Source organism: Capsicum annuum, chromosome 11, assembly GCF_002878395.1.
Source record: "Capsicum annuum cultivar UCD-10X-F1 chromosome 11, UCD10Xv1.1, whole genome shotgun sequence".
NCBI lineage: Eukaryota > Viridiplantae > Streptophyta > Magnoliopsida > Solanales > Solanaceae > Capsicum > Capsicum annuum.
The window spans coordinates 25,424,856-25,452,119 of NC_061121.1; the positions used below are offsets into that span (position 1 = coordinate 25,424,856).

At 35.9% G+C, this 27,264-nt stretch overlaps 1 long non-coding RNA gene across 1 annotated transcript in view; it reads left to right on the top strand.

Annotated features, from left to right (window-relative positions):
- Positions 1-16,067: 16,067 nt before the first annotated feature.
- Positions 16,068-27,264, top strand: part of LOC124888441 — a 29,102-nt gene continuing 17,905 nt past the window's right edge. The window contains exon 1 of the long non-coding RNA XR_007046562.1: positions 16,068-16,719. This is a non-coding gene — a long non-coding RNA (uncharacterized LOC124888441). The remainder of the gene's footprint in view (positions 16,720-27,264) is intronic.

Sequence of the window (27,264 nt, forward strand, 5' to 3'; positions counted from 1 at the left end):
CTAAACATAATTTACAACCCAACCTCACGCACCATTCTTACTGGAAAGCTAAAAAATAAGACATCAAGAAACACTAGTCTACTAAAGCCTTAAATAAGAATAATCAATCATAATTGTATGGCCTATCTTATTTACAACCCAATATCACACCCTCCTTCTACCCATCACTACTATTCACCCATCTATGCACCTAAACTTCTTTCATAGTTCTATAAGTTTAAACTAAACACCTTTTCGCAACCTCAAGGGAAGCCTAAATTAACAATACTAAACCACCGAGTACTTCATTAATAATCTATACTTTCCAACATAACAAATATCATCAATAACTCTTTTCATACTTCAAGCAAACAACAATTCTCCTTAACTAATAACTCCTTCCCTACCTTCCGCTAAATTAACACACAAGCACATATCACTTCATTACCAACTCAATCATATGCAAAAAAATATTCAGCTATATACATGTTCAATAAATGGCTATTGCCACCCTTCTTGTCACTACACTTCTAAACCCACACTTCCAACTATAAGAAGATTCAATCTACTTATGAATCATAACACTCTAGGTTTCAATATCTCATGTACACAAACTCTATTCAGCAATCTATAGTCACACTATCTCCTCTAATGAGTACTATCCGTATTGAAGGGTTAATGAGGAATATGGATACATATCTTACTCTGTCTTAACCTAATGACTTATAAGAATGAGGACATAACTTTTAACTTGAAGGATTCATGGCACACTAGAGACCTCCTCTCAAGCCCCTTTTGTGTGACTTCTGAAATTTCTGCTAGTAAATCTAAGAGCATTATATGGGGAGGAATTAAAACTCGTTGATCATGTTATCTCAAGAATAATACATAGATGAGGAAATTTTGGGGTGACACACAAATAAAAAGAAGATTCTGAGAGAACAACTTTACTGGACGATCTACAATAGGAAGGAAAGAAAACTTTTCTTAACTGCCTTGTAGCCTCTCGAAGAAAAGTACAGACGTCTCCATACCATTCCGCAAGCCTCTACTAGACACGGCTTCACAGACACCCTAGGACACTTGAACTCTGTGCTCTGATACCACATTTGTAATGCCCCAAAAATGGGTCCCGAGATGTCACACGGTGCTTAGGATCATAAGTGACCCCAAGCTAACCCTTCTACTGGCATAACTCATAAGAAGCTGAATAAAATAGCTAAATCTGTACAAAATCAGTGGAAGATAACTCTTTTTTAAAATCTGTTCAATACAAAACTAAATTCACATGATTACAACTATACTTTTACAAAGAAAACTAAAACTAAATACATTAACTCTACTGTTTGTCTATGAAGCCTCTACTAATACTAACTATAGACAGCTGGGAAGCTACTCTAACTATCATTAATCAATACGTATGAATTAGAAATTAAAGAATATAAATAGGTATAACTGAAGTCCCCAAAGTAGGAGGACTCCTCATCTCACAGGCAGGAATCTGCAACTGTCTGAGTCTGAATGTGCATACTGAAACTTGTACCTACATTATAAGACAATGTAGCACATAGACATATACGTGGATCAGTACTTTGAGGATGTACTGAGTATATGAGGGTGAATACATAAGTAAAAACATATTTCATAGTCATCATTTATAAAACAATGTATGCTAAATGTAAGTGACTCACATAAACTGGAATATCTGAAATACTGAAATAAATAGCAATAAGAAGCAAACCATGCTTTACAAATATCGTGAGCCACAACATTTAGTTCTAATATCTATATTCTCTTGTTGTTCTCATAATCTTGTAAACTAAATGAAATCTAAAATTTCATTCTGCATAAGAAATACTTTATCTCAATTCACATAGGCTAAGTGAAAAAGGAGCTCACTTTGAGTCTGAAAACTAAAGCTGTAACTCTTTAACTGAAAATCTCAAGTAATTCAATATCTGAATAAGTTTGTGAGCCTTTACACTTAGTTCCTAAAATCATTAGGGAAAATACTTACCTTAAGAAAGATACTCAAAAGTTGTTATTTATTTTTACTAGCAGGGAGGTTCTCTTAACCGACATAAATCATGTGAGCTACATGGAGTCCAACGTTTTGTCCTCCTAAGAAAGAAACCTCACATTGGGGAGAGGCGCCATGCTCTTTCCAGTGAGTATAACCTCAACTCAGTGATCACTATCTTGGCCTCGGGCCCATTAATCTCAATCCTATGGTGGCATGTAGTTTTGGGGTATGAAATCGTAATAACTTACCCAACTCAGTGCTAAATACTACTCCCTTTAGTTTGCTACGCTCATCTCAATGGAAATCCACTTTTAAAATAATCCCATGGTTTATAAAGAAAACCAAACTCATTTATATAATCTGTAATAAACTCTGAAAAGTGGATTCGAAAACTCAATTGGGGATCTGAAAATCAAATATTTTTTATACAACTCAAAATATGCTAATCTCAGTGTGCACAAAAGCACAAGTTCTTGAAATATCAATACCCAAAATAGGGCCTAATAACCCATGCTTCAAACTTATGTCAAAACATCATAATAATCATGCTTGTTAATGAACTCAATAATAATTTAACTCAAAATCTGAAAAATATTGCAATAGGCATGACAATATTCTTCAAAATCTCTTAAACTCATAATCTTATAAATAGTGATAATGGGTATGAATCTCAATGTAGAACTCACGTATTAACATTAAAAATCATAGAAAAACATCATTCTCAATATGCTTCTTGAAAATACTATCAAAATAATAAGATCAAGAGTCTCAATGTCATGCTTAAGCTCACTTTGAAAAATCTAAAAAATTGCATTACGCGCATAAATACATGAAAATAGTCATGCAATTCAATATTCAATTACTTGTAAACTCATAATCTTCAAACAATATAAATTGAGTATAAAACCCTAACTTCAACTTTATGAGAGATCACTAAAAAGTCAGTAAATTTGTAGTTTAAAACAAGTTTTGGACACAAGGATGAAATGATTGTCCTTGTTGAAACCCCACATACCTTAGATGATGAAGTAGATATACAAGCTTGCTTTTTGAGACTCTATTTGCACTCTTGAATGAAGATTCTTGAAGCTATTGGTCTAGGGATCTTAAATCTTGCATCAATTTGGAAAAAGGATGGTGGAATCTTGAGTTTCTTAGAGATGAATGTTGAACTTAGGGTTTTTCAATTGGGAGAAAGTTGATGAAATTTTTCCCAAAGTGCTTGTAATAGGTTTTGATTTTGTGTTTAGACGGAATAAGGGTGGGGGAAATTGACTAAAGTGACCCTAGGCCCTTTTGGAATTGAATTAGCATTCAAATTATCTTTGGATCCACGTCGGTTTTTCATGTCGAGGCGAAGTCGATGCGACTCTCGCGTCGGCTTACTGCCTCACACGGAAATAGCATAACTTTTTAATCGGTTATTGAATTCTTGCAAAATTGATGTTGAAAAGCTAATTTAATTACCTACAATTTAATGGGTCTTGAGATGAAAAATTCTACATATATAAAAAGTTATACACGTTGAAGTAGACCCTTATAGAATCAAACATCAAATGTTGGACGAATCAAATGATCTTAGCTCCACTTTGTTCAAAGTTATTGCTATGAACATTTTTCACCTCTAAACCACTTCATAGACTATGACAATGATCGTGAAACTTATATTCATATGAAAATCATTTGTATTATAGCTTAGACACGTAGGAACGACAATTAGAATTCTAGCACGAAAATACGGGGTATTATAATAAGTATGCTCATCATTGTCGGTCAAAAACTAGTTCTTGATATTTTCTTTTACCTTGAAACTTGACATTTTGTATTTTAAATGAATATTAATTCCTTCATCTTTATTTTCTGCATGAACTCGTTTGGGAGTCAAAAGGGACTCTTTCCCCTTACATTGCGTAATGGGCCATTGAGGCCCACCCCTTTTAGAAGACTTCTGAAAGACAGTTCAAAAGATAATCCCATGACATATAGATACAAAGAGTCAAAAGAAGAATGGGTTAATTCCCCTATTTGAAGTACCTAAGAGACTTGAAAGTCTCTTTTGTTTATTTATTCATAGTTGTCTCATGTATTTATTTATTTGTTGACTCATTTCTTTGTTTCATTATTCATTCATTTGGACCTTGAAGCCAAAGTTGTAAATTTAATACAGGTGAAGCGGGTTTTGGGACAAAAGGGCTCCAAAACATAGAATTAGGACTGGTAAAAATGGATCGAAAGCCCAATTAGATTAGGACAGGTTTCGTTGATTTGGACCCATTGACCCAAGTCTTTTACTTTCTCCTTCCTTTCTTCTTTTATGGGTTTATTTGCTTATTTGTTTGTTTAGACTTAGTTAAAATCCTTACTAAATCGTCCAAATCTATTTTACACAGGTCTTTCCTAAAAAATCAATCACTTTTCAACAAATCAATCTTTTTGAAGTTAGTCAAAAGATATTTTCAAACAGTCCGGATAACCGCAAGTTAGCGGATGTTTTAGGTGCCTAAAACCTTCCTAAAACATTAATAGGAAGCGCTTACTCAAAATCTCTAACTTAAACAATTTTGCTATTTTGGATCATCTAAGTACTTTACAAAGCTTTCTTAATTCCTTTTCAAAATTAAGTGACGACTCTCAAAAGTCAAAATTTTCGTAAAACAATGACAATGAAACAAATCAGTACCTCAACAACATCAGGCTTCATAGAAATTTGTTTTAGTTCTGCAATTTTCATCCTACACTGAAGCTGAAATAAAGAAATAGTTCAAACTGAGACCTAACTGAAGGTAAACAACTTAAAGAATAAAAAATCAATAACTCATCTATTTAACACACATATTTAATAAACTTCAAAACAATTCTTGACAACCTGTACTCACTTTTTGTTATTCTTCTGAGCTAGTCGATACACCCTACAATTCTGTAATTCCACGGGCTATATGGAATCCGCCCTAGAATCGGTGGCCAAGTCGCCAATCCAAGTAGCCGTCAGGATTGTAGCTGGTGATACACCCCATATGAGCACACCACAAGAATCCCCCCATGTGAAATATCCTAATTATTTTATTATGACTCCATGTAGAATACAAAAGTCCCACATCGACAACTACGGTTTCTAGCTATGAGCCCTTACACTCAAACGCCTTCAATAGGTGACCAACTAGCTCTGTTAAGCCCAACTTTTAGCTTTTTAAAACAAACATACTTCATACTATCAAAACATTCAGTACATATCCTGTTAAGGACATATAATCACCGGGTATCGTAATACCCTGACGTGCAAGTCAATCAAATCACATCTCATTATATTTGCAACCCTTTTTACTTATTATCGTATTAATGACCAACCATAGTTTTAAACATCAGGTGAGAGAGAGTTATGCAATATATTTTCATTCAACTTCCATCAAAATACTCTACTCTCAAATTTACAATCAATAGGTGGTCATATTATGCTTATATCGTTCAAAACCCTTAGAAGTTGTTAGCTGCGACATATGAACATTTTTCATTCAAAACCACCCTCTAACATGTCATAAATATGTGGTTTCATGATCATCAGTAAAGCATTCATTATTTAGTTTTCTTCCACGAAATCCATACCTTTACACAAACCACAACACTTGAAATCAAAGATATCATAAAGGAGAGGAATTTTTATCAAGCATTATCTCAATCAAACTCTTCATTACAAATGAATACATATGTACATAGGTACATTTAATTTTCTTGAGAAATAGTTCAAAACAACCATATGCATTTTCAAAATAATTCCATGCCACTTACTTTTCACAACAATATCGAAACCCTTCTTTAAAAACATGATTGGGGATCTTTAATCTAGATTAAAACAGTAAAAATAATGCCCATGGGGTTTAGAGTAGTCCCACATACCTTAGATTACTTAGTTTGAAAGAAAAAAACCAAATCTTGATTAGTTTCTTGAAATTCTTGACTCAAGAGCTTAATTCTTGATCTTTGGTGGAAACCCTAATTTATGTTGTTCTTGAGAGTAGAGGATTTCCTATATTTAATTGATGAAATAGGAGGAAAATATCGCCCATTGAGGGTTATCAGACGTGGGTTGGGAGTTATAAGGGAAGAAAAGACTAAAAAGCCCTTAAAATTATGGAAACCAAAATTGGAAAATCAGGGGTGAAAGGGAGTGTGCGGGCACGTTAATTGCACAATCTTACTACCTCTCTCACCAAAATGGCTATAATTTTTCGCTAGGACATCGGATTCAGGTGAAATTGGTATCGTTGAAAAGATGACTCAATTATCTATAATTTGGTGGGTCATGAGTTGAAAAATTCTACTTGTATCAAAAGTTATAAACGTTAAAAGTAGACCCTTGTAACATCGAAAATAAAGATTTAGCCAAATCAAAGGTTCTTAGCTCAACTTCGCTCTACGTGGTTCCTATGAAGATTTTTCACATCGAAAGCACTTCAAACACGAAGATATAGATCATGGCACTTATTTTCACTTGGAAATGATTTCTGTTAGAGCTTTCACACGTAGGAACAACAGTTCGATTTCTAGCTTGAAAATGCAGGGTGTTACATTATCTCCCCCTTGGGATCATTCATCCTTTAATGATGGGTAGGACCTTTTTGAAGCTCTAAAAGTGTAGAATACAGAACATAATTTTGAATTGAACATTTTTCCTCAACGAAATATGTAAAGGCATCTAACAAGCTTCATGATAACCCCTAGGGAAACGTATAAGCACAAAAATAAGATAACAAAACTTGACATCGACATGATCTTGGCATGTGTTTTATGACACATAATCAAAATATTGCAAGTCATGAATTGTTCTCGGAATCCTCAGCCTGATTAATATTGGTACAAAACATGAGATGAGATTCTCGTGGTACATAAGAATAGAGTAGAAATATTCTCTGCCTCAATTGATACGCTCTCCACTATGTTTTTAGCCATGATTAGAACATTTCAACATCTAAATCTTATAATATTCCCGCTAAATACATAACTACTAGAGTTTGAATCTAATTGCATCGCACTCTCATGTTGAAGCCTATCCCAAAACAAAAAGATGCCACCTTAAGCTATGCGACTTTACACTCTACCTCCTCTCTTTAAAAAAAATTAGTTCACCTTATCACTACCATCAGACACCCTCTGGTCTTAAATCAAAGAGTCCCAACCACATAACACATTGGTTTACGTTTTCATCAATCACCACATTTAAGCTTATCATTACAACACCCCACTTCATGGATCTCTCCACTAAGAGCAGCAAATTTAATCATTCTTACGAGGATTCTTGCCATATATCTCTTTCCTAACTATTCCACATAGAAAAAGTTTGTCTCCTTCTTTCCCTTTCTCTTATAATTCTAGCTAAAGAAATCACATCCCAAATTCTCATATTTAAGAACATCTCCTCCTCTGGGTAAAACATCACCACCATTATACTAACATATGGAAGGTCATTGAGGAACCCGAGCATAAACGTCATGAATAGAAGTGACACTATCAGGCCATAATTTATGCTCATTGCACTACATAAGGAGGGACATAAGGTGAAGATACGATAGAGTAAACACAAAGTGCTTCATATATCAAGCTTCTGGATCGTAAGTAGAGAGATGCTCTGGCATAATCAAAGCATAGCACGGTACTTAGGATAGACCATAGCGGGAAACACGAGTCATATAACATAAGTTTGGAATTCATGAAGTCAACAATTGAGATAAGAACTTCTACTCAAAGCCATTGCTTCTCATTTGCAGAGCCAAAAAATTTGTGAGTTCGCACAACTATATCATTTTGGCTAATACCGACATAAAAATGAATCGGTAATATATGGAAGTATAGTTCCTTAGAACCAAGCATGATTTGGGACACAGATTTATGGATCATGAACATCATTACATAGAGCTTGAATACTTGAAATATTGGATCACTGAGGGACATTATTGCCCCTAGTTTGGAGGTCGGGACATGAAAAGAGTTACATAGAGATCTCAAACCTTAGACGTAGACAAGACTTGAATACATTAGACATTGTTAGATGTCTATTCAAATCGAAGTAGGAGGATCTTGCTTGAATAGGGATTGATTTATCATTATTCTTACTTGAAACTTGACACAACAAGAAAATTCAGGAACTATTTTAATCCATCATCTCCCCCTTAGATCAAAGTCACACTCGACTTATAGACATAACCTCACATCAAAATCTACAGCCATAACTCTCAACACAAAAGAGACATCACCATATACTTAAATTCTATACTCTCCCTGATGAGCTATACTTTGAAGGCCTTGCTTTCCAAAAATGTTACTTTTAACTTTCACTAGCTTATATAGCCATCACCCTACAACTCACACACACGTGAGCATACCCATCCGCACACCTTATCACATTATAATTTATTATCCACCACTTAAGATACTTGCATTAAACCTCTAGTCGCATAACTTACAACTTAACAAAAATTATAAAACTATACCAAAAGCACATACTACTTACCTATAGTTCCTTAATTCAGCTCAAAAGAACATCACAGTATAATTTCCCAAACTTTTCCATACTACAACATTCAAGAACATGAACTAGATAAACATAGCACTTATACACATACAAAATTACCTAACCACATGCTATCTGGGGTTCAACTTATCCTTATATACTTACGCCCTTAACTACTAAATGACTCAGTCACAATTCATCATTTTAATACTAGTCCTCATGTACACATATACCTCACAATTACCACTTAAAATTTTCATAAATTATTAACCTAGGCTCTTTTATAAATCACATCAAGCCAACTAATTCATTCCCACTAAACATGCGTCATTAAATTTAGGATACTATTCTCACCACCACTATCCACATCTAAAGTTCAAGCCTATTGTCTAACAACACCAATCATATGAAACATGCCACAGCCTATACTAATCAATCGAATAGAAATATCAACCTAAGTCTCTTATTTCACTTAACTATAGCCCATGAGTTTATCCTCTCCACGAAATTACTGCTACATCTCAAAATCTACTACAGACCTTCTCATATGTACTACTAATTTACAACTACTAAAGAAAAGACAAATCAAGGGGGTAAAGTTACATTATAGGGATAGTCGATCATAATTTTATATTATAACCCATTACGATCCTATCAACATATTTCACTCTCTCACATCATAGTTACTTACCCACGCATACATTTAGACTACCTTCAAATTCCACTTACACCAATAAGTCTCTATCCATAACTTATTGACTAATCTACCCCTATCCATTCAAACCTATAAATGATTTATACAACCACCATAACTATCTATTTTGAGATCCTTCCCTATTTTGAATAATTAGTAATCATAGCCAGACACTTCTTTCACAGACTATCACACAATCCATAACTATTGCTACTACACTAGTCTATCACTATATAATGGCAACCCGCTCCTCAATCCTCGATTATATAACTAAAACTATTCATTTACACAAAAGTCACCCTCACTCTGACTACTAACCTTGTGACTTTATGTCACCAACTTCGGGATCATCTTACTACCAATAGGGTATGACACCTTAACACATACTATAACTTGGGTGGAAATATTGTTCCAACATTCAGACATATATCACTACCCTTAAGTATGACATCTGCAACAAGAATTTTTTTTAAAAGGGACTATATACACTTTATATCTCAGGCTCAAATGCACGATTGATGTAGATATGGGAATAATATTAAATCAATACACTTTTAATCACTAATGGACTCCTCTTAAGTCCCTGTGCAATTTCATAATCATTTATGACTCAATCAAAAAGGACCACATAATTTAGATTCTAAACTTCTGCACTTGAATCGACTCGACAATGAGACATAGTTAGTAAAATCAGAGTACAGAAGGAATTTGGATAACTTCCAAATGGACAATAAAATGGCACGATCTACAACAAGAAAAAAGTAAAATGTTCCTAAATGCCTAGTAGCTTCTTACTTATAAGTGTGGTGCACTACACACTCATAAAAATGACTCTACCCGATGTGATTTCGAAAACACCCTAGGATCATGAACAGTTCTTTGATAGCAAGTTTGTCATGACCCGAACTGAGGCCCTGACCGCGACAAGCATCCCAAACCATAAAAGCCCGAGAGCCCTTCTATCTGGCGATTATATTCATAATTCACATTCTATAAAAAATTAAAAAAACATAACAAAACATGGTCATTTTATTTTTTCAACAAAACCATGCAGTTATAATTTCAACAAGACCTAAATCCATTTAACACCTATCTGCAAAATCTCTACGAACTAAAAGAATGCAACATCTGTTAAAAGACCAGGACAAGGCCCCCGGTCGGACCATAAACTAAAAACAATTAAATCATAAAACTTAGCCTTCCAAAACAAGGGAGGCTCACCAACTGCAAACTCCGGACAACCCAATCTACTGCTTAGTGGGACCCTAGAACTGTGTCTCAAATCCTGAAATATTGAAGGTCAATATAGATGTACTGGTATGTGAAACAATCCAAAATATCATGTTTTTATACAAAATAGGTGAGAGCATTTCATAATAACAGTGAACATAATATAAGTAAAAATACATGGTGTTGACACCCAATTTTGACCACCCGATGCTCTCCTAGGCTACTATTTCAACAAAATTATTTAACTTTTAATACTAATAATTTTTGACAAGTCACATTCATGATTTATAAAATGCACAAATTATTTTAATTTTTTATTATCATTTTTTTTTACCATTTATTAATACAAATACGACATTTTTTACATAATTTATTAATATTTATTAAGTTATTTCTTTCATAAAATACGCACACTCACAATTTACAAATACATTGGCTAGCTTTATTATTATTAATAATAATAATAATAATAATAATTTATTTTAAATTTGTTACCAATAATTTTATATAATACTTTTTTACGTGACACTAATTTTACATGAATAATTTATTCTTAATAGCTACATCTTATTATTACATTTATTAAGATAGCAGCATAAAATCAATTTAATTTTATTTAATTTTTAGCCCATCTTTTTTTTTTTGGTGAAAAGAAAATCTTTTTATTCCACCAGAACATTTGAGTACATTGTTTCCTGCCTTGATGAACTATTACATATTTCAATTATATTATATTAAATTGGAAAATAATTCAACTTTGCTAATAAGTCCTGCCATTTGCGCTGCTGCTGGCCCTTCATATGCACTTAAAGGCAGATGTCTTTGAGCAACTGTATGGTATTCTTGCCTTGTGCCTTAAATCTGCACGCATTCCTTTCATACCAAATGTGGTATACTGTAGATGTAAACAAACAAATTAGTACCTGTGAACTTGTTTTGGACATGTGAAAACCAGAAGTCAACCATTTGATTTCATCTTCCTAAGATTGAGCTTGTCTGTGAATATTTATCTATTTTAGTAATGTGTTCCATATGGTCTTAGAATAGATGCACTCAAAGAACAGATATTGGAATGTTTTTTTAGTTCCTGAGCCACATAAGACACAACAAGTGGCTACATTGATGCCCCATTTCTAAAGTTTTTCCACTGTTGCTAATCTCCCATGGAGAGCCAACCATGTAATGAATTAGTGTCTTGGACTGGTGTCTGGTGATTATACCAAGTTTTTTCACTCTACCTTAGCCTGTTGAGGTAGCATGTAGACATATAACTTCTTAATACTGAACTTTGGGCCCGTAGTGAATTGTGCTAGATGTTGTAGTGGAGTTCTAGTTGGGATCCATTCTCTAACATCAAATATTTTCCTAACAAGCCAGTATGTTTGTTTAGGTGTTTGCACTAAATTCAATTCCCTACCTTTGATGTAGAAGCTGTGAATCCATTGGACCCATAAGGTGTCCTTCTTGTTTACTAATGCCCATAAGAGTTTACGGATAGCAGCCTTATTCCACCTATCAAATTCAATGATGTTCAGCCCTCCTGCTGCTTTTGGTAAACACATTGCTTTCCATGCAACTAAAGATTTCTTTGAATAGTACATACCTTCTATCCAGAGGAACACCCTACAAATTTGTGTAACCATGGTAATGACTTTTTTTGGCAGTAGGAATACTTGTGCCCAATATGTTTGCATTTCAAAAAGGATACTTTTTATAAGATGTGGCTTGCCACTATAAGATAATAGCTTTGCATTCCAGCATTTGACTCTTGTCACCATCTTCTCCACAAAGGGCATGCATTGGTGAATAGTTAGTTTCCTAGAGGAGAGTGAAACTCCTAAATACTTAAAGGGCATTTCCCCCTGTGTAAATTGTATTTTCTTCAAAACCTGCTGCTTAAATTCATTAGATACCCCTACAACATAAAATGAGCTTTTCTTTAAGTTAGCTTTCAGCCCGGAGACAGAAGAGAAATGATCAAAAGCCTATAAAATTAACTGGATGGACATTTGGTCTGCTCTGCAACATAGCAACAAATTATCCGCAAGACAAATGTGAGTCAGTTGTAGTTTGGCATACCTTGGATGGTAATTGACATTAGGGTTATGCCTCGACTATTTCAAGGATCTATTTAGGTACTCCATCACCAGCATAAAAATATATGGGGACATAGGTCCCCCTGTCTGAGACCTTTTTTTGCATCAAATTTCTTAGTTAAGCTCCCATTCACAAGTATAGAATAACTAACAATAGTAACACATGTCATTATCCATGCAATCTTTTTTATAGGGAAGCCATACTCCACAAGTATTATCTGTAAGAACCCCCACTCAACTGAGTCATAGGCTTTCCTGATGTCTATTTACATGAAACATCTTAGAGAGATATGCTTTTGACCATATCTCTTAATTAGTTCATAAGCCACTATTACATTATCTAAAATGTTTCTCCCCTCAATAAAAGCAGACTATGAATGTCCCACCAGAACATCTACCATAGGCTTCAATTTAGCAGGTAAGATTTTAGCAATGATCTTTATAAGGTGGTACAACATGCTATTGGCCTATATTCCTTCACATAGTTAGGACTGGCTACCTTAGGGACTAGTGTGATAGTTCCGCAATTGATACTTTAAAATAGTTTTCCATTTGCAAAAAATTGCAACACTATTGTAGTAACCTCTTGTCCCATTACTGCCCAATTTCCTTTAAAGAACCCAATAGGAAAGCCATTAATACCTGGTGCTTTTTCACAAGGAAGGTATTGGACTGTCTGAATAATCTTCTGTTTTGTCACTTTTTACATCAGTTGTTTTTGTTGTGTCATATTCAGGAAAGGACCATCTCTTGCTATGTCAAGATTGATTCAAGGTAGTTCACTTGCTGTTGATCCCAAAAGATTTTGAAAAAAGTGTATGAATTCCTGCTGAATTTGGTCTAGTTTTGTGATTCTGGTACCTTGCTCAGTACAGATAAAGCCAATCCTGTTCCTTGCTTGTCTGTTCTTCAAATGTGCATGGAAAAACTTTAAGTTGGAATCCCCATGTGTTATCCAAGTGGCTCTGGACTTCTGTCTCAATACTTGCTCATTGATTCAATCTCATTTTTGGAGGTTAGCAATGATTGATTTCTCCTGCTGAATCTATACAGGGTCAAACAGATTATCACTCAATGCTCCTTGTACTTGTTGAAATTTCATTTTAGTTATTGCAGTGTTTGCTCCAGAGAGGACATTTATTGGTTTTGAGATTTAGCTTTAGCTCCAATCTTCCTCAGTTTCTGCCACATAGAGTACATTGTATATCCCTGGATAGTTTGACCCCAAGTTTCCTTCACCAAGTTTTGAAAATCATTTTGATGTAATAAAATATTTAGTAACCTAAAGGGTCTTTTAGTAATCTACACTAGGACCTCTGTGTTGACAGTGATAGGTGAATGGTCTGAACATCCTGGTTGTCTGAATATAGCCTCTAGAGCCCTATACTTCATAAACCATGTTTCATTACCTAGTATCCAATCAATTTTTCTATATATTCTGTCAGCTGCCTCTCTCTTATTGGACCAAGTATAGTCACACCCTCATTTGGGTAGCATGCCCAATCCCAATTGCTCAATACACTCCTAGAAGTCCTGAATATCAAATTGTTGGATGCGAGATCCATTAATTCTGTTAGTAACAGAGAGACCTATATTAAAATCACCTAGTATGACCCAGGGGTCATTTAGATGGTTATGAATTCCCTTCAGCTGCTCCCACAGATCTTTCTTGCCTATAGTGGTGTTGTAGCCGTATATAAAAGTCATGAAACTTACAAAACTAGATCCTTTATCCTCCATATAACAATGCACCAATTATGATGTATCCAACTCAATTGTAACCTAAACCTGATTAGTCTTTCAGTATATCTAAAATATGCTATTCTGTTCAACACTGTAATCAGATGTGCATGTCCATTCCTTGCCCAAAAACTTTGTTATAGTCTTTTTTTTACTCTCCTTTTTATTTGTTTCCAAGCAACCTAATAAATCAATTTTTTTGTGACTCAGAAAGAGTTTTTACTCTTTCTGTTTAAAGGGTTGATTCAGCCCTCTAATATTTTATGAGCAAAAGATCATGGTGGAGATTTAGAGGGCTGTTCAGGACCCTCAGGAACTCCTACCAAACTGAGTCTATCTGTTTTATGTATGACTCCTTCTTCTAACCTTTTGTTCCTTCTACACTCTTCTTCTGAGTGTAAAGTTTGTACTTTCTGCAGTGGCTCTTTCCCTTTAATTATGCTACTCTCATTCACTTGGGAGGCTTCAGTAGTGGTAGTTATATTATGGTCTTTTTGACTTAGAGCAATAGAAGCATTCTTTGGTAGTCAATGTGTATGTCCCAAATCCTTTGTCTGTACTGGTGCTTTAGAAGGTTTAGGGTGTTGTTTTGCTGGTTTCTTCAAAGGACATTTATATGTCTGATGGCCTAAAATCCCAATCCTGATAGTATTCTGGCCACCAATCATACTTCAAGTCTTGGATTCTAGTATTACCATTAGGCTTTTCAATCGGCATATACTCAGGTAATGGTTGTGTTACATCTTTTTTGATTAGCATTCAAGCATAGGAAATTCTGCCCTCCCCAGTAGTGAGACCATCAGTACAAACTGGTTTTCCTAAGTAGCTAGCTATTCTTCTTAAGTTCTTAGTTGCCTAATACTGAATTAGTAGGTTAGGAAAGATAACCCACAGTGACACCTGTTTCAGTGATTCTTTGCTTCTTTGAAAGTTTGGTACCCATGGTTTCAGGACAAATATTGTATAATCATACGTGTATGGTCCATTATTGAGAACTTTTGCTCTATCATCTATATTTTCAAATCGAAAGATAAATTAACCATTATCGTGCAAGAAAACTCTAGGTGTTACCATAAATTTCCAGAATGTGTACACAAAGTGTAACATCTGTTTGAACGATGGGTTCTTCCCTACAACATACCCAATTAATGTACAATCCCATTTTTGGTTTTGTTTCTCCTCTTCACCTATATTCAGTTTAACCACTTTAACCCGTCTTTCATTACAGGTGAAAAGTATTAAAGTTGCTTACCCATCATCGGAAGCTTGTTCCGTTGTGCGTCAGCTGGTTTTGAGCTCTCCGAGAAAGTTAGTTTCCTTATCGCCTGTGCTGAGACTTCTCAATCATGTTCCCTCTCTGATGGAGTTTTAGTGGTGTAGGTATTTTGGTGGTTTGGGGATGGAGCTTTCGTCACACCATTTGAGCTATTGCTGGGTCCCATTACCCATTTAGCTAGTTGGATTGTGGATACCGGCTGAAAAACTCCCAATGCCGGTGTGACTGATCTCGCCTGTGGAGCTGAGCTACTACTAGTCCCTTTACTCTCAGCTAGCTGAGCTGGAATTTGTTTATTGCCTTTTACCGTAGTATCCCGCTTCGTAGTTGTAGATTGTTGTAATTTGACATTCAATGGTCCTTTAGGTATTGTAGTAGTCGTGATTTTGCCTTCGTCTGTCATTTTTGGGCCATTTACGATGTCGGCATACATTAGCTAGCGTCGCTAATCATGCGCCCTACTTAATGTGCACCCCTTCTTTGGTCATAAATTAAATTCCAATTTTAACCTTTTATTCATATTTTATCTCAATCGTTGATAAAAAATAATCCAACAGCTGAGATCCAAGCACCTACTCTTTTTATTTTTACCAAAAACAAAAACCCTAACCCTATTTATTTTTCACAAAAAGATCCGCACAGTTCCTATATCTTTCTCTCTCTACCTCCCTTTTCTCTCTAAGCGCCATTAACGCTGGCCAGACTGCCTCTTTTCCTTTTCGTCGCTGCTCCACCAACAAAAGCCATCCATCCCATCCCAAAAGAAGTCAATATGGCTTTGCCAGCTACTGTCATTTTCGATGACCCACCAATGCCGATGCCAGCTATGGTGCCACACTGCTCCTCCATCACCGCCTAGATCTGCCGGCGCCATCACCAACAAAACCCCTATCGCCGTCAGAGAAGAAAGCAAAACCAGCTGCTGCTTCGCCGTCTCCAACCTCCTTTCCCATTGATGAGCCTTACTGGATGTGAGTACCGATGGGCTTTTTGTTTTTAGCACCTCTTATCCCACCATCAACGCCACTAACGGTGCCTCACCGCCAACTGTCCCCTGTCGTCTCTCCTTTCTCCGCCACCATGCAGCCATGATTTCATTCAATTTTCCTCACCGAAGGTAATGACCGGTATTGAATGGTAACCTCTCCAACAATGTTTGATTTTCAGATATCATCACAGGTTCTGTTTATTTAGTTTTGCTTATATTAGCATGTGTTTTAATCTTATTGTTTTGATCTGAAATTGACTAAAAATTGGTTGATGTTTTAGATTTTGATGTTGATTCTTTGTGATTTTGGTTTATTGACATTTTTAGAGTCTCACATGTATGAAGTTAGTGGCACCTAATTTTGTATTCAATAGTGAATAGATGGCTGATTAGTGTTCTCGTCTGTTTTTTGGTAAAATGTGACTAATAAGTCTAAATCTTCATTCACTTATAGTTGTGACAGACTTGACATTTAGTATTTATGGTAAAAATGCTTGATTGTGTATTGATTTCGGGACAAATTTTTTATGTGTAATTTGTTTTGAATCAGATTTGGTGCATAATTAGATTGTCGTAATTAAAGGTTACTTTATAGGCAATTGCCCTTTTATCATATGGCAAGTGTTAGCCATTTTTTGCATAACCTAATATCTTTTACATGCTTATTTTGGATAAAATATTCTGCTCTAATTATTGATTGATTCTAGAATAGGATTTTCCATTTTCATTTTTTCCTTAGTTGACTGATTTTTTATTTTCCCCTAAATGATTGATTTTATTTTCCCTAATTGATTGATAAAAAAATATTTTTTTCCTTTTATGCTTGGGCTGGTTTAAGTTTTCCACATTATATAAGCACAACCTCTTGATTCCTATTGGACACCTCTTATCATCCTCTCCTATCCCTATATGAAAACTCACTGACTTCTATATTCTATTACACTACATCTGAGTATACAATTTTTACTTGTTGCTACTTTGAAAGACAGTTGGTTCTTGCTTGTCGTTATAATTAGTCATCTACTTTGAAAAATTCAATTTCTTTTGTTATTGTGTTGTTGACCGGTTAGTTTTCTGTAACCATGCATTAGCTTCTTTATATTATTTTATAGATGTTCTTTTGATTACTTAAAATGCTCGACATCATAAGCTTTTTTTTTTGTTCCATGTATCTTTATGAATTATTGTGTTCAAATATTTGCGTTTGTTGACGTGATATGTTTTCTTCCTCATTCGTAAGTGAGTATTTTTTCATTGTTGTAGCGTGGTTATATGTGAATACGAAATAATCTTTGTGCATCTCATAACTCCATTAACATGAGCCTACCTGGGATCCTTTAGATCCTAAGGATCTCGACAGTGCCAATAGTTGGTTATGGCTACCAAAGTTACATTTGTATTTTTTTGTTGGTTTTGATTGTTGTCTTATGCTTAGTAGGTTGGATGAGAAAGAAAGTGATTTCGGGAACCTGAAGAGTTGCCAAGGGATTGGTTTGAGGACTATCCCACTTAGCCCGTCTTTTAAATTAATTTATTTAGTTTGTAATAATTATTGTATAAACTCTATGACACTAGTGAAATTATGATACTGATTGGGGGCGGGGATTTATGTGCTCTACGAATAGCGTAGACAAAAGTAATTTAGGTCTACGTTCTATGTGATCATTTTAGTCAAACCTTAACGAAGGTTCAACGAATTACTTATTTCAATTACCTAGAAATCCTGCTTTTAGGAGTTTAATCAACTTTCGCCTTTTTAAATTAAGTTTGAATATTAAGTTTGAATATGTCAACTTAATTTATAACATGTTTAATTATTTGTGGTGGGTTTAACAAATTTTTGGGCATTTTATAAATGACATTCACATCAGTTTAAATAACATTCCCAACAACTAAATTTTAATTTTGGACATCAAAATAACATTTTTAGCACTCTAAATAATTTTTCTTTTTAACATATCAAAATTAATTTTTAACACTTGTATTTGTTTTTCGCATGTTTTATTGACTCCCAGCATGTTAAAATCCATTTTTCAGCATGTTTGTTGTTACTTTTGGCTATACAAAATTGTTTTGCAATTTAAATAAAGTTTTAGCATGTCTTAATAACTTTCAGCACTATAAAAAAATCAGTTTCAAGCAATTGAATGTCAATTTTCAGCATTTTTTCAGTAATATTTTGTAAATTTTGGTAGTAATTTCTAGCGATGGAAATTATAATCTCAAATCTTTTTAACTATTTTCAGCATGTGAATCCATCAATTCTTAACACCTTATTTAAACTTGTAATTTGGTTAATTACCATTTGTATAATAAATGGATATCACTTTCCAGCACATTTACATGCTTTGATGTTTGTTACTTTACAACATTATTTTCTTTTTAGAATTTAACAATTATTTTTCACTTAGACATCATGCTTAATGGACAAGAACCTCCCCAATTTGTTAGGTTTGTGTAATTGACTGTCGTTTTCAGTGAATGGTCACTGACCCTTGACTGGCTGATGCTGGCGAAGACGTAGGAGCGCTGGAAAAAGATAAGGAAACTCTCACTCCCGTGTTCTCTCTCTCTAATTTTCTCTACCCTCTTCTCTCTCCCTTTCTCTTTCTCTCTCTGTCTTTCGAACCATCCATTGCTTTCACCGGAGGGTTAAGGCCACCGTTGGCTCGACTCCGGCGATATAGGCAGCGTGCAGCACCGTTCATAGATGACTGATTCTAGTGGGTCCATCTGAAGGTTCTGACAGTTTTGTCCAGATCTGATTCCAACAGTACCAGATCTGATTCTGGCGACACTCTGGTGAAGCTTCGGCAATAAAATCCCAGCGACCAGTTTCTGCATCAGTTTGCCAGAATCCAACATACCACACAAGAAAAGAGGACTCTGTCTACAAGCGTAACCTAGTGAATTCTAACCTTTGCGATTTCTTTCTTCGTATTATTTCTCATAAAATCTCCTGTATCTTGACTTGCATTTAATTTATTGGGATTGTCTGCTGTCATATATTGATGACTTGCTCTGTATTTTATTATTTATTTTGTTGTCCTTGATGTTAGGCCATTAGTGTGCTCTATATTTCCTGCTGTTAGTTTTGTTTCTAACTTAGTTTAGTTTTTGTTTCTATCGTAGCTTAGTTTTGTTTCTATCTTTGTTGGTTTCTTTTCTTGAGTAGTGGGTTTGGACATCGATGATAGGGTAGGGTCATGTCCGAGGGGAATGAGGCTGGGGACAGTTGTTGGGTAGGGGAAGAGGGGAGGTGTGAGACCCCACAAAGTTCTCTCATAGTCTAAGCCATTAAAACCTATCAAGTGAAGCCTAATTTTGCTCTTAAAAGACTAAGAGATGTCTTCCAAAGTGATTAGTACTTAAACCATATAGAATTTTTCTAAGTTTGACTATTTATCTTGTGAAAAATTGAATTAGCTTTCCAACGATACCCATTTCATCAAAATCCGACATCGGAAGAAAAATATATGGACGTTTTACAGAAAGCAGTCAAAATTGCCCAGGTGTGACGGAGACGGCCGATGGACCGTCGAGCTAGAGACGAACCATCGCCCAAGACGTCGTAGAGGAGACAGTAAGACCTCATTCTGGTTAGGCACGATGGTAAGGCTTACGGACCATCAGTCTAGTAACGTACCATCGATCCAGCCGTCGCAGGCAAGAAAGAAAGTCCAATTCTGGCCTAGGAACGACGGTCAGGGCCAACGGACCATCGTACCCACAATCGCCTATTATATTCAGCTATTTTAAGTCATTTTTAAAAGTATTTTTTGGTTTTTTTCCACCCCTTTTACATTCAGATATATCCTAAATAAAGCACATAGCTTCACATTCTTCATAGGTATCAAAAACTAGGGTTTTCTCTCAAGATTAACCCTCTAGATCAAATTGAAATCTTCCTCCAAGAAATTTAAGAACTTACCATAGATTTTACAAATTGAGTTCAGATTCAAGGTCCCCAAGTCAAAGGCTTTAAGAACCCTCTCTCAAGAGTTCCAAAAAGAGTCTCAAGCAAGCTTGTTCATCCAATTTCACAATCTAAGGTATGTGGAGTTTGAACAAGGGTAATCCTTTCACCCTTGTGCCCAAAGGCCTATTTTAAATTACAAGTTTTCTGCAATTTATGAGATTTTACATGAAATTGAGTTAGGGTTTTTCACCCATTATCATTAGTTGCAAGGTTTTGGTACTTTTCATGATTTGAAAGTCAAATAACATGATTTTGCATATGTTTCTATGCTTATTGATGAGTCTTATAGATTTCAAGATACCTTATGAGTAATTGCATTCTTAAGCATGAATTTTGAGATGTTGACTTGAGATTTATTGTTTTGGTCAATAGATCCTTATTTTAAGATTTATTGTTCGAGACTGTTTGGGTTATGCGTACCCCACAACTAAGCTATTTTTAGATTTTAGTTAAAGATTTGACCCCTTGGATTTAAGCTAAGATAGGAATCTATATTTGATTATGATTTAAAGCAAAGAGGAATATATTTCGGTCTTCATTATAGACCCTTAAGTTATTTTAAGGTGGATTTCCTAAAAGTTCTGAGTTGAGTATGGGAGTAGTATTTAACACCGAGTTGGGTATGGTTACAAGGTTTCATACCCTGAACTACGTGACTTCGAAGGTTTTTTATTTACCCCAAGTGGGTCAAGATAAGTGATCACCAAAGTTAAGGTTCTATTCCTATGGAAAGGGTAGAACAAATCTCCCCAACGTGGGAAAGATGTTGGACTCCATGTGGCTCACATGGTTTATGTCGGTTAGAACAAACTCCCAAGGTAGTCCTCTACTTTATTAAGATAAAATTTTCTTAAGTCCTAAAGTTCTATAAGCTCTAAGTTTTAAAGAAGTCCTTTATTCTTTATAAGATAAAAGTACTTGTTTTAAAAGCTAATGTCTCAAGATTCTTCTTGCTTACAAGTTTTGGGATTAAGATGGAGAATACAGATTTTAGTATTGATATAATGACTCCCGAGATTTTATGCTTTATGCCTCATTATAAATGATTTATGATATTCAGTTTTTAGTTTTACTCAAGCTATGTGAGTCATTTATAGATGTATGCATGATTTCTATTGAGATTGATATTATTGTTTACTTAAATACATACACCCCCATATACTATGTACATCCTCAAAGTGCTGATGCACATATACGTCTGTGTGCTACATTGTCTCATAATGTAGGTTCAAGTACTCAGTCTCAGCAGTGACCGTGATTCCCGAGTGCCTTTGCCTACATCCCACAGTTGGTGAATCCTCATGGTTCGAGGACCTATTTTCTTAGATTTTCAATTGTTATTACTTTCAGATCAGTTCGAGTCAGTTGGGGATCTATCCCAATGGCTCCCCAGTTTGAGTAGTAGAGGCTTTGTCAGACTAGAGTATTAGCATGTTTAGATTTTTAGTATTTCGACATTCAGATTATGTTTTCAGCTATGTAAATCCAGATTTGACAAAATATGTGATTATTGCTTGGCCTATTTATTTTGAAGTAAGCTTCAAAAGTGTTAGCAGGCTCAAAAGGTTAGCTTAGGGCAACTCGTAGCCTGAAGCACCGTCTAACATCTCGAGATGATATTTTGGGGTATTACAAACTTGGTATCAGAACCTAAGGTTCAAGGAGTCCTAGGGAGTCTGCCAAGACACGTTAAGTAGAGTTTTGATCATCGGTGTATAGCATGCCACATCTATGAGCAAGAGGCTACAAGATGTTTTAGGAAAAATTTGTTTTTTCTTTTAGATTCTATCGTGCCTACAGTTGTCTCTCTCATCTAATAATTCATGCGCTAATATTTCAGAAAATGCCTCCCCCAAGAGCAAATGCCCGCAGAAACAATAATGAGCAACCTCAGTCTGTTGATCCCTTGAATGAGACTATGTCTCATACTGAGTTTTGGGTGGCCTTTTAGGCATTAGCCAAAGAAGTCATAGTGAATGCTCAGGCCAATAACTAGGCCGCGGTTCCACATCAGCAGGGAGGTGACTTAGCTGCTATTAGAATTCGTGATTTCATGTGGATGAATCCGCCAGAATTCTATGGGTCTAAGGCTGGTGAGGACCCGTAGTTATATCTTGAGACGGTGATGAAGATCACCCAAGTGATGCATGTTTTTGAGGAGAAGAGTGTGGAGTTAGCATCTTACAGGTTGAAAGACATAGCTTATGACTAGGTTATTGAATGAAGGAAAAATAAAGGGGAAAATGCTTCCCCTATGACTTGGCAGGTGTTCTAGGATGCGTTCTTGGACAAGTTCTTCCCGCTTGAGATGACGGAAGCGAAGATTGAGGATTTTATGAACCTAAGGCAAGGCTCTATTACTGTTAAGGAGTATTGCCTTAAGTTCAACTAGTTAGCCGAGTATTCTTCTGATTTGATTGCTGACACCTGAACTAGTATGAGCAAGGTCATGACAGGTGTGTCTGGTATGGTGCTGAAAGAGTGTAGGACTACTATGCTCAACAGGGATATGAATTTTTCCTGACTGATGATACATGCACAGAAGATAGAGGCAGATAAGATAAAGGAGAGATATAGAGTAAGAGGAAATAAGAGGGCTAGATTCGAGCAGCATGAGTATGGTCATACTAGGTCCCATGGAGGGAACCGTCCACAGTTTTAGAGTCTTTCATCTATGCTAGAGCCTTTATCAGCTAGTGCTCCCGCACCCCAAAGAAGGCAGGAGCAAAGGAACAAGCCCTCTATGTCCAGGTCCCAAAATAATGTGAGTAACAGGCCTAATTATCCTTCTGTTACTAAGTGTGGTAAGACCCATCCCAGCGAGTGTTTGGCCAAACAAAGGGGTTGTTTGGGTTGTGGCAAGATGGGCCATTGACTTAGATAGTGCCCGCATACTAGGTAGGGGAACAGAGATGTGCGACCTCAGACTTAGGCTACTAGTGCCCCAGCTCCTTTAGCCCGTCCAGCCCCTCCTCAAGGCGCTTCATCTAGTACTTTTAGTGGCCAGCACCATAATAGATTCTATGCTTTACCATCCCACCAGAAGTAGGAGGACTCTCCTGATATTGTTACTGGTATGCTCCGCATTTTTTACTTTGTTATTTATGTGTTGTTGGACCTCGGGTCAAGTTTCTCTTATGTGACCCCACTTGTAGCTATGAATTTTGAAATGAATCCTGAAAAAATTCCTGAGCCTTTCCTAGTTTCTACTCCAGTAGGGTAGTTAGTTGTTGCTAAGCAAGTATATAAAAATTATCCTATTACTGTTCTTCATAGAGTCATACTTATTGATTTGATAGAGTTAAACACGGTGTATTTTGACCTTATTCTGGGTATGGATTGACTTCATTCTTGTTATGCATCTATAGACTGTCGTACCTATGTGGTCAAGTTTCAGTTTCCTAATGAACCAGTTTTTAAGTGGTCCAGGAGTTCAGTATCTCCTAAGAGTCATTTTATCTCCTATCTCAAAGCCAAAAAACTATTATCTAAAGGTTGCATCTATCACCTAGTTAGAGTTAAAGACACTAAGTCCGAGGCTCCAACTATTCAGTCAGTCAACATTATTAATGAGTTTCCTGATGTTTTTCTGAAAGATCTCCCAGGGGTACCTCCCGATAGAGAGATAGAATTTGGGATTGACCTTCTTCTCGACACTCAACCTATTTCTATTCCTCCCTACCGTATGGCACCTGTAGAGCTTAAGGAGTTGAAAAATCAACTCAAATATCTTTTAGATAAAGGTTTTATAAGGCTCTGTGTCTCTCCTTTGGGCACACCCGTCTTATTCGTATGAAAGAAAAATGATTCTTTGCGTATATGCATTGACTATCGTCAACTTAACAAAGTCACAGTTAAGAATAAGTACCCTCTTCCAAGAATTAATGACCTGTTTGATCAGTTGCAAGGTGCAAGTTATTTCTCCAAGATAGACCTTAGATTCAACTATCATCAACTTAAAGTAAGGGAGTGTGATATTGCAAAGATAGCCTTCCAAACCCGTTATTGAGTTTCCAGTCATGTCTTTTAGGCTAACCAATGCTCCAGTGAATTTCATGGACCTCATGAATCGAGTGTTCAAGTAGTATCTTGATATGCTTGTCATAGTGTTCATAGATGATATCCTTGTTTACTCCCGTACTGAGAATGACCATGCAGATCATCTTAGAATTGTCCTGCAGACTCTTAGAGATCACCAGTTGTTCGACAAATTCAAAAAGTGTAAATGTTAGCTAAGATCAGTAGCCTTTCTGAGTCATATTATTTCAGCCGAAGGCATTAGGGTCGATCCCCAAAAGAAAGAAGCTGTAAGAAATTGGCCTAAACCTATTTCTCTATCTGACATTAGAAGTTTCTTGGGTCTAGCTGGATACTACCTCCATTTTGTTGAAGGTTTCTTTTCTATTGCATCCCTCATGACCTGGTTGACCCAAAAGAAAGTTAAGTTTCTTTGGTCAGATTCCCGTGAGAAGAGTTTTCAGGAGTTGAAAACTCAACTTACCTCAGCCCCTGTGTTGACTTTACTTGATGGTATAAGTGGTTTTGTAGTGTATTGTGATGCCTTTAGGGTTATCTTAGGTTCTGTGTTGATGTAGAGAGGTAAGGTTATAGCCTATGCCTCTAGACAGTTGAAGCCACATAAAAAGGATTACCTAACCCATGATCTTGAATTAGCTGTTGTGGTCTTTGCTTTGAAAATATGGAGACACTATCTGTATGGTGTTCATGTTGATGTGTTCACTAATCACAAAAGCCTGCAGTATATGTTTACTCAGAGAGAGTTGAATCTTAGACAGAGGAGGTAGTTAGAGTTGCTAAATAATTATGATATGAGTGTGCTATATCATCCAGAAAAGGCCAATGTAGTGGCAGATGCCCTTATTAGGATGTCTATGGATAGTGTGGTTTATGTGGATAAAGATAAGAAAAAGTTAGCTCGTGATGTACATCGCCTGGCTAGATTGGGTATTAGGTTGATTGATTCCACTGTAGGGAATATTTTGGTGCAGAGTAGTTCTGAATCCTCTTTAGTTTCAGAAGTAAAGGAGAAGCAAGACTTAGATGCTAGTTTGGTCAGACTGAAGGAGTCAGTTAAAGACCAAAAGGTAGAGGTTTTCTCCCAAGGGGAAAATGGTATGTTTAGATGTCAGAATAGATTGTGTGTTCCATGTGTTGGTGAATTGAGGCAAAGAGTTATGGCTGAGGCACATGGTTCGCGGTATTCCTTTCATCCTGGTGCTACCAAGATATACTGCGACTTACGAGAAATCTATTGGCGGAGTGGCATGAAGAAAGATATAGCAGGGTTTGTGGCAAAGTGTGCAACTTGCCAACAGGTTAAGGTAGAGCACCAAAGACCTGGCGGTAAGTTGCAAGCGTTTGGTATACCCACTTGGAAGTGGGAAGAAGTGAATATGGAATCTGTGACTGGTCTACCTCTTTTGCTTCATCGTCATGATTCTATTTGGGTTGTTGTAGATAGGTTGACTAAGTCCGTGCATTTTCTGCCAGTGCATACATCTTATACAGCTGAGGATTATGCTAGATTGTATATTTGGGAGTTAGTTAGGTTGCATGGAGTTTCCTCTCCATCATCTCGGATAGGGGTACTCAATTCACTCTGTAGTTTTGGAAAACTTTCTAGAAGGGTCTTGGTACCCAAGTTCATTTGAGTTTCATTTTTCATCTGCAGATAGATGGTCAGGCTGAGAGGACCATCCATACTTTAGAAGATATGTTGAGGGTGTGTGCCCTTGATTTCAAAGGTAGTTTATTATAGAAGCAGTCTCTTTTGTTGTAAATTACTTTTTTTTCTCCTTGCTTATCTTATTATATGTTTTTATCACTTTGATAATTAACAATTAGAAATAATAAAATAATATATTTTTTCATTAATTGTTTTATCACTTAGTTAAACATTAAATTAATAATAAAATAAGAGAACTTATTTGATCACATAGAATCCTCACATAAAATATGAATTCGGCCGGAAACCATCTTTGTGGACCTTGAAAGGTGCCTAACACCTTTCTTTCGAGGTAATTTGAACCCTTACTTGAACTCTGGTGAACTAAGAAAAAACAACATAAATAGGTTCATAGCAGCCTAGACCAGTGCCCTAACGCACCTTAATTCATTAGGTGGCGACTCTTCACAATCTACCTTCAAAACAATACAATCTACCTTCAAAACATTCCCAAAAAGAGTGTTCACGTTGAATTCCTCTTTATGCGAGGAAAATGAGGTGCGACAGAATGGCAACTCCGCTGGGGACCTTAGGTTCTAACCATTACGAATTTGTGCTTTACGTGGGATTCTCTTTATTTGTTTTGATAATATTTGACATCCTAATTTATTTTCTATATGTTCTTCTTTTATCATTTACTTACATTATGATTTATTAGTCCTTTCCCCATTTTCCTTTTTATGTGTGTTTTTAGTGTCTCCATGTCTGTCCCTTTTCCCCCTTTTTTGTTTGTGTTATCATGTTCATCTATATGTATACTGTTTAGCATGTTATGTTTCGCTATGTGCTACGTGTTACTACTTTATATAACTAGTATTCCACTCATACTTTCCTCTATTTGGAACCTCTTTTATTTTTCTTTTACGAATGGTTGCATGGTTACACGGACATTCCTTCCTAAAACACCCTTCGGGAAATGCCTTGTGGATCGTTCGATCAGTGGTACGTCGACAATCACAACCTTTCCCACTCTCGAGTTGTCTACTAGAGGGACCCATGTCATAAACTCAC